Here is a 16,748-nt window from a genome sequence, read left to right as displayed (position 1 = left end):
CTCATACGCCACCTGGTGCATGCAGACAGAGCTTCACCGTTCGCTCTCTTTCTTATGCTCCACCGCAAATTCAAAACACAAAGCAAAACAAAAATCAATTAAGCACTCTTTAGTTTGTGTTCTGCAACAAGAAGAAAGAAAGAAAGAAAAACAAACGAGCAGCATATTTGATTTGATTTCTTCCACCTCCTGCAGTTATACGCTGGTTAGCACTCATTTGCATTCATTTTGTTTACTATTATTTACGAGTGTTTGTATCTAAGGTATGTGTGTTCGAATTCTTAGGCCTTTTACGTTGTACGTTTGTGTGTATGTGTGAATTTATATGCAAACTGTAAGTGTTTGCGGATTGTGGTGGAGTACATACATATGAAGGCAAGCGCTAAGCGCTTTTGTGCATTTCCAAATGGTGTAAAGTCCTGAAATTTTAAGGTTTATATAAAGAGCGTATTTTTTGTGGATTATTTGATGGCTTAGCAGATAATATTTTTAAAGAGGTTATGTGACATTAATTAAACTGAAGTTAAACAAAAATAGTTAATAAATTTTAAATTTCAATTATATTAATATTTTTATTTTACGTATTTTTTTATTTTACTGTATCACATTATAAGTTTTTTAAAATTGTTTTTTCCCTTTTTATATTTTCTTTATTTTAATTTTATTTATTTTTCTTCGTTTTATTTTATTGTAAGTTTTTTGCCTTCATTTTTTGTTGTTGATTGTATTCATTTTTTTTATTTGTGTAATTAATTTATTTTATTTTTTCATTTAACTATATTTTTTAATACTATATATTATTAGTTAGTTATTATACGTTTCAAGTTTTTTTTTGCGCTTTCATAGTTTATTTATATTTATATTTATATTTTTTAATAGGTGCGCAACTAAGTTCCCACTGTTTGTCAATAGATGCCTCCAGCAGTGTGTGCTAGTCGATTCTAACATAACCTAAACATCATAAACCATATGGTAAACAAACTGCTTCGATACATTAGTGATTTTGTTTTGGTAGCATATATGTACTTTTGGTTTGTGAAAATGTCTGATTTTGTGCCGAATAATCGTCATTTGCGGGAAGTGTTGATTTTCCTCTTTCATTCGAAAAAAACGTTGGCTGCAGCACATCGAGAGCTACAAAAAGTTTATGGAGATGCTGCTTTAAGTGAAACAACTTGCCGAGATTCGTTCCGTCGCTTCAAAGGCGGTGATTTTAATGTTGACGGCCGTCCGCGTGAAGTAAGACCAAAAACCTTCGAAGACGCTGAATTGGAGGCATTGCTCAATGAGGATCAAACGCAAGAAGAGCTTGCTTCAGTATTAGGAGTTATCCGCCAATCTATTTCCAAGCGATTGCATGCTTTAGGAATGATTGAGAAACAGGGTACTTGGGTTTCTTATGAGTTAAAACCAATGGATGTTGAACGTCGTTTTTTCACCTGTGAACAACTGCTCCAGTGGCAAAACAGGAAGGGTTTTCTTCATCGCATCGTGACGGGTGATGAAAAATGGATTCATTACAGCGATCCGAAGAAAAGAAAGTAATGGGTACTGCCCAGTCATGCTTCTACGTCGTCGCCTCGGCCAAATATTCACGCTGCGAAGGTTGTGCTATGTATTTGGTGGGACCAAGTTGGTGTTATTTATTATGAACTGTTAAAACCAAGCGAAATCATCACTGGGGATCGGTATCGACTTCAATTGATGCGATTGAGTCGAGCACTGCGCGAGAAGCGGCCGCAATACGTGGAGAGGCATGAAAAAGTGATTCCACAGCATGACAACGCTCGGTCTAACGTTGCCAAACCCATTAAAACCTACCTGGAAACACTGAAATAGAAAATCCTACCCCACTCGCCATATTCTCCAGATGTTGCGTCGATTATCACCTGTTCCGATCGATGGGACATGGTCTAGCTGACCAGCAGTTCCATTCACATGAAGACATCAAAAAATGGTTTGATCCGTGGATAGCCTCAAAATATGAACAGTTTTACCATGACGGTATATGAGATCTACCAGAAAGATGGGTAGCCAGCGATGGGCAATACTTTCAATGATGAATGAATGAATTTTCATCAAAAAAAACAGCGAGAACTTAGTAGCGCTCCTAATATATTTATTATTTTAACATAATTAAGACATAGTCTTTCTTATTTTTGGGCTTTAATGTTTTTTTTTTACTTTATCTTATTTTATTTCAACTTTTTAGTTTGTGTTATTTTAGTATAATTTTATTGTAATCTGTTTGCCATTTCCATTTTATTTATCTATGTTTTTGATTTTATTGTTATGTTATTAATTAATAATTTTATTTTATTTCTGTATTTTACTCTAATTTATTGTATTATAATTTTATTGTACTTTTTTATTATTACTTTTACCATTTCCTATTTTCTTTATTTTTGCCTTCTATTTAATTTATTTATTTTTAACGCTTGTGTTATTCGTATAAAAATTAATGCAATTTACTTAATTTTTAAAAGTCAACTTTCTTGTTTTATGTTTTTATGTCATATTTTGTTTTTATTTCATCTTTTTATTTACTATATTATATTTATATTAACATTTTTTTATTTTTGTATTATACTTTTTTGTTTTATTTTAACTTAATGGATTTTATTTTTCATATTTATTTATACTTTTATTTTTACTTATTCCTTTCCTTTAATTTCACTTTATTTTATTGTTTTATTTTATAAAAAATTATTTTTTTGTGTTTAGTCTAATTTAATGTTTTGTAAACTAAATTTTTTTGTATTAAAATCAACTTTACTTGATTCTTTTTTTTATTTTTATATATTTTTCCATTTTTTTAATATTAGTTTTATGTTTTTATATATTTTTTATATTTTTTAAACTTTTATTTTTAAACTTTATTTATTTTTAATTATTTTCTTGTTTTTAACTTTTTTGTTAATAGGACTATCAATAAGTTCGTGCGGTTTTTTTTCGAAATTTGAAACTTTATTGACGTAAAATGGTTACAAATTTAATATTCAAAATATTGTCCATCGCTTACTACTACTTTTTCCCATCTTTCTGGCAATTCACGGATTCCCTTTGTGAAAAATTCGGTCGGTTTTGCCGCAATCCACGAATCGATCCATTTTTTGACTTCATCGTAATTACGGAAGTGCTGGTCAGCCAGGCCATGTTGCATCGATCGGAAGAGATAGTAATCGGATGGCGCAAGGTCTGGACTATACGGCGGGTGGGGTAGGACATCCCATTTGAGCGTTTCTAAGTATGTTTTGACCACTTGTGCAACATGTGGCCGAACATTGTCATGTTGCAAAATAACTTTGTCGTGTCTATCGGCGTATTGCGGCCGTTTTTCTCGCAGTGCTCGGCTCAAACGCATCAATTGTCGTCGGTAGACATCCCCCGTAATCGTTTCATTCGGTTTCAGTAGCTCATAATACACAACACCCAGCTGGTCCCACCAGATACACAGCATAACCTTCAGGCCATGAATATTCTGCGCCGACGTCGATGTTGAAGCATGGGCAGGGTATCCATACGTTGCCCGACGTTTTGGATTGTCGTAATGGACCCACTTTTCATCGCCAGTCACAATTCGATGCAAAAAACCCTTTCTTTTGTGCCGTTGAAGCAGTTGTTCGCATGCCATAAAACGGCGTTCAACGTCTCTTGGCTTCAATTCATACGGCACCCAATGGCCTACCTTTCGGATCATTCCCATGGCTTTTAAACGTTTGGAAATGGTTGATTGATCAACTCCCAAAGTTTTTGCAACCTCTTCTTGCGTTTGAGCCGGATCTTGATCGAGCAATTCCTCCAATTCGGTATCCATGAACTTTGGCGGCGCACCCTCGCGTTCTTCGTCTTCCAAGCCAAAATCACCACTTTTAAAGCGTGCAAACCACTTCTGGCACGTTCGCTCAGATAGAGCATGCTCACCATAAACTTCCACCAAGATACGATGACTTTCGGCTGCTTTTTTCTTCATATTAAAATAATGAAGAAGAATTCCCCGCAAAAACACATTATTTGGCACGAAATTCGACATTTTCAAGTGTGGTAAAAATATTGTTGTTTACGCTTCAAATAAAAAACTTATACTGACGTTTGTGCCTTACGACAGTAGCTCTCCAATGAATGTTTGGAAATGTGGATCGATGGAATAATAATCAAGTTACGCCATCTGTTGTAAAACCGCACGAACTTATTGATAGTCCTATTATTTATATAAAATGTAACTCAATTTTATTTTAAAATTGAACTTTCTTATTTTATGTTCTTTCTATTTACTCTTGTTTCATTTACTTATTTCCTACACTATTATTTTAACTTTTTTATTGTAATATATATTATCTTTTTATATTATTTTATTATTATTATTTTTATTTTATTTTTTTATAAAATTTTGTTTTTTGTATTTATTGTCTTTTTTTATTGTATATTTTTATTTGTTTTTTTTCTTAATCTTGTTTCATTTACTTGTTTCCTACACTATTATATTTTTTTTTATTTCAATATATATTTTTGTTTTATTATTATTTTTTTAATTTTATTACTTTTGTATTTTGTTATTATTATTTTTTAATTATTTTTTTATTTATTTATTTTTTATTTAATAAAAATTAATTTTATTTTGCTTCCTGTTTTTGTTTGTTTCCTTTCACTATTTAATTTTATTATATTTTACTTTATTTTGTTTTACCTTTCTTATATCTAAGATTTGTGTTATCTATATAAAATTTAGATACCTTTTTTACTTCATTTTTTTAATTAAACTGTTTTGATTACATTTTTTTTATACATCTATTCTCGTTTATTAATTTTCTTTATTTAATTTTTTTATGTTTTCGTTTTTATTTTTTTTTATCTAAATATTTTTTTTATTAAATATTTAAATTAATTAAAGTATAAGTTAATTTATAATTTTTTAAATTAGCCAATTTTTTCTTTTACTTTATTTTATTTTAACAAATCTGTTTTCTTTATTTTTTGTTGTTTTATTATGGCATCTTTATTTTGTTTCATTTAGTTATATTTTACTGTATTTTTTTACTTTATTTTATTTTAATTAATTTTATTTCAATTTTTGTTTTTTATTTGCTCATTTATATTTGTTTATATTTTTTATACAATTCTACTGTAATAGAATTTTTTATTATTTTTTATTTATTTTTTTAAATAATGCTTCTTTTATTCTAATTTTTTAAATTATTTTATTTCATATTAAGTTTACTATTTTTCGGTTTTAGTTTTTAAATTATCTTATTTTTTCTTTCGTTTAATTGAATTATTATTTTTATTTATATCTTTATTTTTATTCATTTAGTTCTATTTTGCTCTATTTCATTTTAGTTTATTTCGTTATTTTATTTGATAGTTTATATTTTTTATGAAAAGTTTTATATAATTTTACTGCAATAAATGTTTTTCTTCTTTATTTATTTTTTAAATTTTTATTTTTGCTATTAATTTTTAAATTATTTTATTTTAAATTTCCTGTTTTTGTGCTTCAGTTTTTATATTCATTTTTACAGTATATTTGTTTCAAATGATTTTGTTCTTATGTCATGTTTTATTTACGTAAAATGCGTTTTATTCTTTTTACTTATTTTATTATTATTTTTTATTCAATATATTTTATTTGAAATGTGTTTTAATTTATTCCATTATTATTTCATTATTTATTTTATATATTTTCTAAAATAAAAATTATGTTGTACTGAACGCATCTTCAATTCACATTAGTTTGTGAACACCTCCAATGCAAAGAAATTAACAGCAGCATGACAAAAGTAAATGCATTGAACACAAACATAAGTTGATATACATACATTACTATATACATTGTATGTATGTGTGCGCTTAAATGAACGACTAACACAAATAGGTACATTGTTTTGATAATTTCATTTGATTTTATTTTTGTTTTGCCTACCGTTTCAAATTATCTCTAGACGTTATATCACAGCTAAAAACCATTAATATTTGTTTATAAACACATTTCCGGGTGTGTTTATAATTTTGTTGTGGCTATTGTTGTTTTAACGTGTTCTATTTTACACTGGTGCAATAATTGTTTGTTTTGCTTGTTTTGTTTTGGTTTTGGTTTTATTTTTTATTCTTACATTTGTCGTTATGTAACTCCTCGGATTGGTTTGTTTACTTTTTAAATTTATTTTAACTGTTGCTTTGTATTTTTGCTAATTTGGTTTTTCGTTACACTTTGCTTATTGAATTTTTATAATTTTTTGTTGTTGTTTTAAAGTTCTAGTAGTTCGACTATTGGAGGGCTTACTTTATTGAATTCACACGCTCGCATTCACTTGCTTATAATTAACAGATCTTCGTGCGCTGCAGCTGCTGGAAATGTTGTACGTAATTATTTAATTTGATTTGTTTTTTGTGTAAAAAAATTGTTGCGACTTTTATTTCGCGCAGTCTGTTTTTGTTTTTAATTAGATTTAGTACTGATAAATGCCCTTAATGATCTGGAATATGCTTTTGCTTTACCCACTTGCAAACTAAGGTCCTAGTATGAAATTTTCATTTGGCATTGTAAATGGGTGGGAAAGGAGAGAAGTCTTCGCTAACATAAAGTGCTTTGGTTGATTTTTGTACTCGTGTAATCCAGCAGTTTGATAAGTTATACTTCTTAGAGAAATTCCAGTTAGGATTTCTCTTTTACCTACGAATACAACTCAAAGAAAATTGCATTAACTTCCACACCGAATGTTTTCAATTGGATTGCATTGTAGACGCGACATTTTTTTCTTAGAAGCATTATGAGAGTTCTTTTCGTCTTCAAAACGGAATGATTGCCTTCAAGACACAAGAAATCATACCGAGGATGATATTAAAAGTCAGTAATCCAATTTGGTGCCAACCAAGGGATCTACTGCGATAGAAGAAAACCCGTGATTTCACGAAGGGACACAATCATTTACTTTGTAACTGCAAGAAGAGAGGGATTGTGGAAAGAAAGTATTAAGATGTTATGGTAACTTTTAAGCAGAGTTCTTCTTCAAAATTGAGATATTCTTGGAATACGAATTGATTTCATTTATGGACTGGCGGTTTCAAAAAACATATGGAGTAGTTGGAGTTAATAAAAATGGTAAATTGAGTGTTTCCAAATTACCCAATAAACCGTTAGAATAAGCTTCAACTTAGCATTATTTCCATTTTGATTTTGGCTAACCAAACTTCGACTTTTAACAAACTAAATAATGAAATTTTGCGATTAGCATAAGCTATAAGTCGTTAGCAGTCAATCGTGGCGGAAAAACATTAAATTGATAATCGCTTTTGATTGTTCAGGAGTTTGGGAGCGAGTGTCCTCAGGCGTGGCTATGCTGGGGTTGTTCTTGCAAAACTACCAATATTCCCTATTAAGGTGTGACCGTTCTTGGCCACATAAAAATGCGAGTCAAGGGAACGGTTGGTGCCAGTCCCCGCTTGGTTGGGTGGCCACTGTGAACATGAAGCATCGAATGATATAAAAAAATGTGGATAGCGGATCCCACTCGGCAAGCAATGGCAAACTTTTCTATTTATTTCTATTAAAAGCCTTTGCATAAAGATTTTCCCCCGCTCATTCCATTTATTCATACGAGCATTTAGGTATCTTTCGCACTTTCAAGGAAAATCATGGTGTAAACTTTTTGGCATTTTCGGTAGCTTACTGTATCCACATATGTACATATTTTGTATTTTCAAACGATTCAACTGCCGTGCGGAGGCGACATAAAACTGTAGGCGCACCCGCAAACAGATGGAAGAGCTCAGACAGAAACCCAACAAAGGGTATAAGCGCTAATTATGTATGTATGTATGTATGTGTGAATGTATATACATACATACACATATTCCTGACTATATCCAGATGTTGCACGCATTTTTTCTCACCTTTTTATTCACATACTTGTTTACTAATTTATTAGCATATTTTTGCTATTAAAGTTGTACCGTTATATGCAGTTTGTTTTATTTAGTTGCATATGTTTTTTTTTTTTTTGATAATTAATCGAAGTGCGCTTTTCTTTCAATTTCTATTTTGTTTTTCTTCTACTTTCTTTACTCTAATCAGAAGAAAATCTCGTGCCATACTTTTCGCGTTGTTTTTATTTGCTATCGCATTTGTTTTTGCTTTTAAACCGAAGTATGCCTCGGCCCTCAATGCTTGCATTTTTCATTTGTCCGCATGCAACATGTTGCCAACATTAGCGTCGCGTGCATGCCACTTGTTATTTGTTTATTTTTCTATGCGCTATGTTTATTTGTAATACTGTGTGTCTGTGTTCGAGTGTGCTATTTGTTGCTTTACTTGCATTACTTGTTCTTATGCCTAAAAAGTTGCTTAGGAACTTTCGCTTATCAACATGTTGCTCGTCTATTTCAATACATTTCGTCGGTGGTGCATTGCGCTCGTAAATTGTGTTTGTTGTAAGTTCAGTATTTTCTGTTACTTATTACTACAATTTGTTTCTTGTTTTCTGCTTTTTGTTTGTGTTTTTAGTTTTTTTGTTTTTAATTTGAAATCTCTCGTAATTTGTTTGTGTTGGTGGGGTGTTTGTTGCTTTGTTGTATGGTGGCTTTCATCGTTGTCCGATTGCCTTTGGCTTTTTACTGTTTCTTCCTTTTTCTCAATGCACATACATATCTACTTATGCGTGTATATATGTATATGTATTTTCACATTTACATTTACGTCAACAAATATACATATATCTGCTTAGCTGCTTTCTCCTGCTGCTCATTTTTTGCTCTCGATTCTGCTCTCTGCCCGACTCTCAGGCGTCAACGTTAAAAGCTAGCAGCTATTGTCGAACCCGACATATGTTAACGCGTTTAGTATTGTTGCAGCGCAAATTTATATTATATTTCATTTATTGTTGAAATCTATTAAGTGATTAAATGAAAATATACATACATACAAATATATGTATATATTTTATTTTTATTCAAACACGTCCATATTTAAATATTGCATTCTAATCGCGTCTTGGATTGATACAAACAGTCGAATGGTCAGCTGGTGTACACTTTTCCATGTATAAAAATGGGGACGCTGGTGGTGGAGGAAATGTTGGAAATAGCAAAGCAGCAGTATTTATTTAGCAGCATTTGGAAAAAAATCTAAAAACAACGCGTACTATATTTTTGTGCAAAACTTTCACACACTTGCAATATATAAAGAATCACCTTTCGCCTCGCGAGAGCTACGATCAGCTGCGCCTATTTAATTATCACATATTTTCCACAACTTATTAATATCTTTTTGTTTTTGTTTTCTTTTTTGTATTTTTCCGCACGCTTTATCTCGTAACGTCAACACGTTTAATTTTCAATTTGAACTCTGGCGCTGAAAAATTTTGCTAAAAGCTTAAAGGAAATAAAAACGTTTGAAGTCCTAAGAAAAAATAAGCAATTGTTCCCTTTTATTTTCTAAGAAAACCGATGCTTTGCGCAAATTGTGTTTAAATTTTTCTGCGTTTTTGTCCTCCGCACCGTTGGACAGTTCGATTGCAAATGTGCGCTCTCCGCTCACAGCTTCGAAAATTTCACTTTTACACAAGCTAAATGAGCTAGTCGTGAGAAAGCTTTTTGCAAGATTAACTTTTTCTCTGTATACCTACAACAAGCAGCGTGCTCTAGTGGCACACTGCGAAGCTTATTGGGTGAGGGTGCCCGCCACTTCCTCGTTAGAACCGCATGGCCAATACAGTAGCACCCCAAAAGGCTGCGATACTCCATCGCACATTGCCTTCTCTGTTTTCACAGCTCTCTCATTATTATTATTATTTTTTTGCGTTTAATTCGCATTACTTTTGTTAAAAAGCTCTAACTTTTCTAAGCCAGCCTAGGGGTTGAGTTGGGGTGAATAAGTACATAGAAACATACATACATAAGTGCATACCTATACACACTAAGCGATTACTCTCCTTCCTTCTGAGCAAGGTCTTTCTCTCAATTATTCACTTCAATTTGGTATTTTCTCACGCTGCTTTTGTGTCTTGTCAGAGTCAATGTCGACATTAAAACCTTAAATAGGTACACTAAAAAAGTAATTTTTCGGGACCGCAAAAACAAAAAAAGAATCTATAAATAAAGCTGTGCATTGTGCGTTCTCTCTTTCACTTTCTCTTTCCTTAGCCCTCTTCTACGTCGTTTGATATTCTGCTCTAATGCGACGGGCCCTTTATTTGCCGGAGTTAACTTTCATTGCTTATCATACTGAGTACTGAATAAATACTAAGTTACACATACATATGTATGTGTGTATATTTTTTAAGTATACCTCCATATTTTTGTATGAATATATGTAGGTATGTATGAGTGTATGGCAAATTCTGCGCGTGCAGTTGTTGCTCAATACAAAGCCCGGAAAACGTGTTGCATCTACTACAGCGTTACGAAGATTAGCAAACATTTCTTGCCAACCAATGACGCACGTGCTTTAAAAAGAGAGAAGTTTAATAGAGTTTCACAGATTGTTATTTTGCCCGAAAATGCTTGAGAGAAAAATAAAAACAAATTCGTTGTACAAATAGGATAAAGATAATATAAAAATATAAGTAAAGATAAGGAAAAAAGAAAGAAATAAAAATACATATAAAGATTAATATAAAGATAAAGACAAAGACAAAGACAAAGATAAAGATAAAGATAAAGATAAAGATAAAGATAAAGGTAGAGATAGAGATAGAGATAGAGATAGAGATAGAGATAGAGATAGAGATAACGATACAGATGGGGAAAAGGCTGATATATAGAGATAGGAATGAAAACAGAAGTACAAATAGAAATAGGAATAGAGATTGGCATCGATATAGAGATACTCAGATACGGATAAAGATAAAGATAGATATAGATATGGAGAAAGAGATGGGAACAGAAATTGATATTGAGATTGAGATTGAGGTTGAGATAGATACAGAGATAGAGCTACTGATGCAGATAGGGGTTAAGATACTAGGGATAGAAATATATTGGCATTGATATAGAGAAGGGAATAGAGAAAGAGATAAAGATGGGAAAAATATAGATATAGAAATAGAGAAAAGAACAGCAATGGAAGCGGAGATTGAGATTAAGATAATAATACAAATACTCATTGGGATAAAGACGAGTTTTGAGATAGAGGTGGAAATATAAATTTACATTGAGATTGAGGTAAAGATAGTGATAGATACAGATGTAGGGGCAAAGACAAAGTAAAGATAAAGATCAAATTAAGGCAACCATGTATATAAAAACGGAGATGAAAGTAAAATGATAGATATAAAAATAAGGATAAGGTTTAAGATAGAGATAAAATTAAAAAATTCACGCGAAATAAGTAAAGAGTTTTTTTTTGAAATGGAGCTTTTTCTTTCTATCGACGTTGCGATTATAAACGAACTGAACTGCAACTTACAATAATAACCTATCAAATTTTGATCCACTAACATACCATTAGAGCACTATACTAGGTGGCAGTTAATCACCCTTCCAAATATTTGTCATGGTTTGCAAATGGCAGCGGATGAATGGCAGCTGCAGTATGCAAACGGAAATGTAGAGCGCAAAGGTCAAGATAAAGATTTCCATGACTCACAATATGTGTTTTTTCTCATTTAGTAAACAAGTTATTAAAAAAAAAAATTCAGTGATTAATTTTCATATAAAGCGTCTAATATTGGCTTTCAAGTCATATATAATACCTAATTTTTCAGAACAGACTACAAAAGGTAGGTCGTACGACACTTGATAATCCCACTTCTTAAGGTTGTTCGTGCACCCAAAGGTTGTCGCAATAACTTGATTGGACTATTTTCGCAAGTAGTCGCAGCACCATTTAGACGAATTGCATTGAAGAGGAAATCAAACAGTTGCGAACTCTTGGGGGAAGTTTTTTCGCAGTCGTAGTAGTTTCGCGGTAAAAATTCGATTTCTTGTTGATCCAGCCTGCTCAGCGAAAGTATGCTGCAAAAAAATGGTGCCAAGTATTTAGTTTCTTACTATATACCACTTTTCTATGACCAGACTGGCTAGAGGCCGATTTATTTCTTCAAAGATATTTCTTCGATTCGAAAATTTGTGTCATTTAAAAAAACTGATTTTGTGCTTTATATTCTTGTGTGTTTCGATTTCTATTGTTTTATTAAGTGTATATGTTACCTATTTTGGATTTGTTGTAATTTCTATTTACTTTGTCATGCTTGAAATAGAGAATTTCTATACCAACCTACTGGTAATCTGATTATTATTTATTTTCTGATTTGAAGTATTTTAGTGGCCTTAAATTATTTAGTTTTCGTATTTTTTATTTGTTTGCTGTTATTTTGTCATCTTCAGGAGTTCTTGGCTGTGCTGCAGTCTTGAGCTTAGAAGAAAATAATAGAAAAAGTACAAGAAAATAGGAAAATTATTTGTTTCTTTTAAAAGATTTACTTTTAAAATGTATTTTCGTTATGAGCGAATTAAACTTAATTCTAAGTATTTCGTCTTGAGCGCCACCCAGTGAGGTGACTTTGGCTTTTTTTCATGCAAGTAATGCCGTTCTTACAAATATATCGACCTCAGTATCATCTAACGGATTGATTCCTGTGAATTAAGGTTCCGTAACCGGAAAGTTATTTTTAAATAATCTGCAGGATTTTAACTAAATGGTCAAAAACGAAGAAAACCTAATACAAATTTATGAATTTAAGGGGAAATCTTTTCACGCCCCAGAACGATGACGTATTAAAAATAAAAAGAGAGAGGAGCTTAAATGTATGTACAGATGGAAAAAATATAAAAATAAGTATAGCTACCATACAATTATTATCAGGCATAAACACACAATAATGGATAGAGCGGAAAAAGTTTGTGGGTTGATTTGAACATTCCTGCCTCCTTAATACATTTCGTATACAAACATACAGAATTATTATTTTTAAAATGGAATTCAGAGATGCTATGCGGTGTATTATCCAAACAAAAAAAACATTATTAAAAAAAAAAAATTAAAAAAAAATCAACTAATACAAATCAGTTTAAAACTAAATTTTAAAGCTTTTTTAAATGAATTTTGATTGAACATCCCGTACTGCCTCTTACGCTCAGACCCTTCAAAAATCTTCCACAAATGATACATACATACATACAATACAATTATAAAACATCTGATACATATGTATGTACATACATCTGCCATTACTTCCGCATAAAATTTCAACGAACCCGACCGACGAAGGCATGTGTGCTTCACGGTGAAAATTCCTCAACTCAAGGACACCAATCTCAATTTGTCAATATACATACATATGTGCATTCGCCTCTGGAAGGAGTTGTATATATGTGTGTGTGTGTGTGATTGTTTGGAGAATTACAAGATTAAGTGCAAAATAGCGTAAGAGGAGTAGAATATTCGAAATATAACATAAAATCACCAAAAAAAAAAAAAAAACTAACGAATACCAGGCTTTTGAGCTCTTCAGTCGAGTTGAGCTTATACTCATATACCCCTTCCCACATATACTTAATCGTCGACATCAACGTCAGCGTCGGCTATGGCAACATTGATAACTGTGACGATAGTTTTTGTAACCTTCTTGGTGCTTATCTTCGTCTTCGTTTGCAGTGTGCGGCTTCTTGGATTTCACTGAGTTCTGTATTTGCTGAATATTCCCTTTTGCCCTCGTGCATCCACTTATAATTCGCATGTATTTAGTTATGCATGTGTGGTTACACATTCATCCGCAAGTAGTTTTATCTTTCTTGTCTTGAAAGCGCACGCGAGCTGCCACATCAGATATTCTTGCTCTGCTTCGCACACAATCTACTTCTTATTTTATGCTGCTTATTTTGTTTGATTCCTTTTATATATAATATTTTGTTCGTTTTATGCTAGCTTTCTATGTATGTATATGAATGTATGTATATCTACTACATACAAATCTCTTTCTCTCCCTCTCTCTTTCCCTCTTATGTCTTAGTCTACTATTTTTTTCACACTTTCTCTACTGCTGATCTTTGATTAAGTTTTAGTAGCTGGTCAGGATGATGTGTAACACGTTTTTTATTTGGTCAAGGCTTATCGCCCAAGTGTTAAATTCTTTTAGTAGATATGTAATGTAATGTAATAAGTAAATGAAGAAATATAAAAAATTTTGCCTCAAAATTTAGATGTGTTTTAGAAAAGGTCGGACAATATATGACAAAATATCCTACGCTAGTCTAGACGTAACGCAACTTAACTTAACTTAATTTAAGAAATTGCGACTACCCAACACGTCAATTTTTGTTTTTGCATCTTATTAAATTTTCTATCTATTCTAATCTATTTACACTTGTGCTCAAACATAATTAAGCTACTTCATCTTTTTAAACAATTCGAAATATTTTTTATGTTAAATTTTTTCCTTCACTTTTTTTATACAAATATATTTCATTGCTTATAATTATTAATCAAAGCTCCAAACTTTCTTACAAAAAAATAAAAAATTTCAGACTATTGCCGGTGCAGTTAATTCTGATTTAAATTGTAGTGAGACAGACCGTGGTTACGCGGATTAGTGAACAGCGGATTTATTAATTAGGTAGTTTCGTCAGCAAGAGATGGACCACAGACAACGAATACTGGCAATAGCTGACCTAATACAAAAAAATAATTGTTTATTAAAATCAAAAAAAAAAAAAAAAAAAAAATTAATTGCAATTTCTCAAACTGCTCTGAAATATCAAAACAATTAATGTAATTTCAAACGTGTTAGTGCGAACAAGCATTGCATCCAGTCTTTCTTGTTCTTCTCTTTAAAAGTTTCATTATTTTTCATTCACAATGGATATTAACCCTTTGGGGACAGAGGCGCTCGATGGGCGAGCGTCGCTGAGGACGAGAGGTATTGGAGTGCGCAGTAAAGAAAATAAATACGTTGTATGTTATAAAAACTAACTAACTTTATTTAACTAAAGCAAAATGTTTCATAAAATCAAAAAAATATTTATAAATAAACTACTATCACTGCAAATGTTGAAATACCTGAGTGGGTTCCTTGACGAAGTAATGTCGTCGTCTTCCGTCTTATCAGATTCAAAGTAATATTCGTCAGAACTGTCACTATCTAAGGTATCTCTAGATCGCTTAGCCATCGTACGTAGGATAAAATATATAAAAAGCTTGCCGGTTCCTCTGGCAGTGACACTGAGAGACTAAATCGAAGAACTGAAACTTGTTCTGACTCTACCGTCGTCTCACATCGTAAGTTTACATTATAAGGAAGATCAGACTTCATCGCCAATGGCCCCTCATGTCTTTGAATGAAAACGTGACTCTTTCACTATACTTACGCGTATCTTATCGCTCAGAACGACAGACGTCGCGAGCCTTACAGCTACGAACTAATTTGGGCAGCTATATGCCGGCACGCGTCCGGAACAGTAAAACGGCTTGGGCGGCAATATGCCGACACTCGTCCCCAAAGGGTTAACTGTCATTTTTTGGCAATGTTGTCAACGAAACTTCCCCTAATCCGTTTAACCTATGAGAATTAAGCCTAGTTGTCAATCCGCATTAGTTGTACTTAATTTCTGAGATGATTCCGAATCAAGCGTTAATCCCGATTACCGCTACCGTCTGTCTAAGCTATTACAAAACGAATTTTAAAAACAAAAAAACTATTTTGTATGCATTTCTCAGTTGATTGGGCGATGTCATAGTTGAGAGAACGAAAGTTATAAGAGTCTTGTGGATTTTATTGAGAGAAAAAGTAGTAGTAAATACTTTTATTCCTTTGAGGAATAAAACTGTGGAATACACTTCATAATTTGAATTATCCTTACCAGGTGAACTATTACGACAGTGTTGAAGATATGTGTTTAAAGAGAAAAAAACGCAAAGGAATGATTATTTTGTCGTCTTCTGATGAGAGCAGTGACGAAGGTGGAGGAGGAAGCAGTGACCAAGTTGAATACGCCAGTAAGATTAGAAGAGAACGCAGATATTGGTGCCCGTTATGCAAGGTAGCATTATGTGCTGCCCCTTGCTTTAAAAACTATCCTTCCCTTGATTTAATTTTTAGTTTTGTGAGTTAGATTTCTTGAAATGCATTTGGTATTTTATTGCTTCTGTTTTCATTCCTATAATGCCTTAATTTTAACGTTATGTGATCTATTTTTTATGAATGAAATAAATTTTCCAAAAAACCAACTCGCAACGTTTGATGTTTTGTCATAATTCCTTAATTTTACAGGCAGAAACATTTTACGCTGTTTATGTCTTCGTTGAAAAAGAATAAAGTAGGCAGAAGAAGTTTTTCCTAACAAAATTAAAAATTTAAAGGAGTAAAGAGAGAGCAACTGAATTTTGTTGGAAAAATAATTTAGTCTTGCTGTGAGCTCTGAAGAATATTTAATGAAAATTCACAAAGAAACCAAAAAACAAAAAAAAAAGAAGTCAATAAACGTTTTAAAGTGTGTTCTTCATCCGCATCGCAGTTTTTCTTATTCCTTGATAAATTATACGTTTAGATGACATTCTCAATTGAAAATGAACAAACTATTTAAGAAAAACCTCATAATGCATATTAAATCGCTCCTAGTCGGCACATAGGGTGAAATATCATATGTAGTTGCGATCTTACGTGTCACATTTCGAATTTTCAGGAGTGCCGCAAGTGTTGCACATTACTCTCTAGTTGGCCCTACACATGTATTTTTCACACAACCTAGTTTGGGTATATTTTTTTTCCAGCCTCTCACAATTTTTGTCATGTGCTGCTTAGTTAATTACTGAGTTA

The 16,748-nt window shown here is 32.1% G+C and overlaps 2 protein-coding genes across 3 annotated transcripts in view; one reads left to right on the top strand and one right to left on the bottom strand.

Moving 5' to 3' along the window:
* LOC128871535 (putative cyclin-dependent serine/threonine-protein kinase DDB_G0272797/DDB_G0274007) overlaps positions 1-9,502 on the bottom strand; it is a 71,845-nt gene extending 62,343 nt beyond the window's left edge. Inside the window, exons 1-2 of one of the 2 annotated variants that reach the window (XM_054113361.1) lie at positions 7,891-9,502; positions 5,921-6,345 (exon numbers count right to left, since the gene is read on the bottom strand). The gene's annotated coding sequence lies outside the window, so the exon portion shown is untranslated. The remainder of the gene's footprint in view (positions 1-5,920; positions 6,346-7,890) is intronic. The other variant, XM_054113362.1, reaches the window with a different exon arrangement.
* LOC128863077 (nuclear protein localization protein 4 homolog) overlaps positions 1-16,748 on the top strand; it is a 111,427-nt gene that overhangs the window by 51,664 nt on the left and 43,015 nt on the right. The gene's annotated exons all lie outside the window — the stretch shown is intronic.

Source organism: Anastrepha ludens, chromosome 2 (genome assembly GCF_028408465.1).
Source record: "Anastrepha ludens isolate Willacy chromosome 2, idAnaLude1.1, whole genome shotgun sequence".
NCBI classification, from domain to species: domain Eukaryota; kingdom Metazoa; phylum Arthropoda; class Insecta; order Diptera; family Tephritidae; genus Anastrepha; species Anastrepha ludens.
This window is presented reverse-complemented; position numbering and strand designations above follow the sequence as displayed.